This window comes from Carlito syrichta, unplaced genomic scaffold, assembly GCF_000164805.1.
Source record: "Carlito syrichta isolate Samal-C Ts95f unplaced genomic scaffold, Tarsius_syrichta-2.0.1 Scaffold289206, whole genome shotgun sequence".
NCBI lineage: Eukaryota > Metazoa > Chordata > Mammalia > Primates > Tarsiidae > Carlito > Carlito syrichta.
The window spans coordinates 4,141-5,175 of NW_007233302.1; positions in this window are offsets into that span (position 1 = coordinate 4,141).

The window sequence follows — 1,035 nt, forward strand, 5'->3', positions numbered from 1 at the left end:
TGGAGCCCAAGTTAATTTATGGCACTCTCAACTCACCCTGATTTTTCTCCTATTTGTAGTTCCTCTCTTTCTGGGTCTTACAAGGTTTTTCAACCTTTTGGTTTTCTCGTCATAGCATTAGGAGAGAAAATGAAAACCCCTGAAGCCCCACCTTTTAGGAGGCTGTTGGGAGAAAGAAGTCTATGTCGTGTGGGGATTTACTAGACCCTGTGCAGTCACCTGATACAAATAGCATCTGGTAGAAGAGGCAGAGACTGGGACTCGGGGTACTGGACCTCTTGTCATTGCTCTGCCACTGACCAGCTGTGACCTTCACTCAGACACAAATCTCTCTCAGCTTTATTGTTCTCAGTTGCCAGAAAAGAGGTTCTCCCCAGTGGTTCCAAGTTTTCGTCCAGTGCCAAAATTCTCTGATTCTGCTTGTTTTTGTTTTTGTTTTTCCTCTGGGGGTATCAGTCACCAGCTTTCTCTGGAGACAGTTTACAACTAATATGCACACTGGGCCAGCTGTTAGTGCCATAACTGGGACATTTCCATAGGGCTAATTAGCCTGGTCCCCTGGCTCAGAATAATTACTCCACAAGATTCATGTCACCTTTTTGCACCACAAATTTCTCTCCTATGGAGGGCCGAATAGATGCATCTTATGCATAAAAGAGAACAAACAGCAAATGCACTCCACAGCCAAAGGGAAAGAACCCCTGTAAAATGTGTTTTCCAGCAAGGATCCAAAAAGTCAGTACAGAATCAAAGAAATGAAACTATTGTCATCTCAGTCTTCTGCTGTCACCCCCTCCCTTTTTTTTTTTTTTTTTGCAACAACCAAATATACTATCCCAGGCCTTCACTCTGTTGACTGCACATTTAGGCACCTCCTGGTGACATCTGAGCTCCATGAGGGACAAGATCCTAAATGTCGCCTCATAGTCATCGCTCCAGCTCCTGCCCTAGCTCTTGGGTCACCGAGTCCTTTTTATCGCCTGTCCTCCCTTGCAGCGCTAGCTTCACTCAAGGAGATCTCAGTTGGAGTGGCCA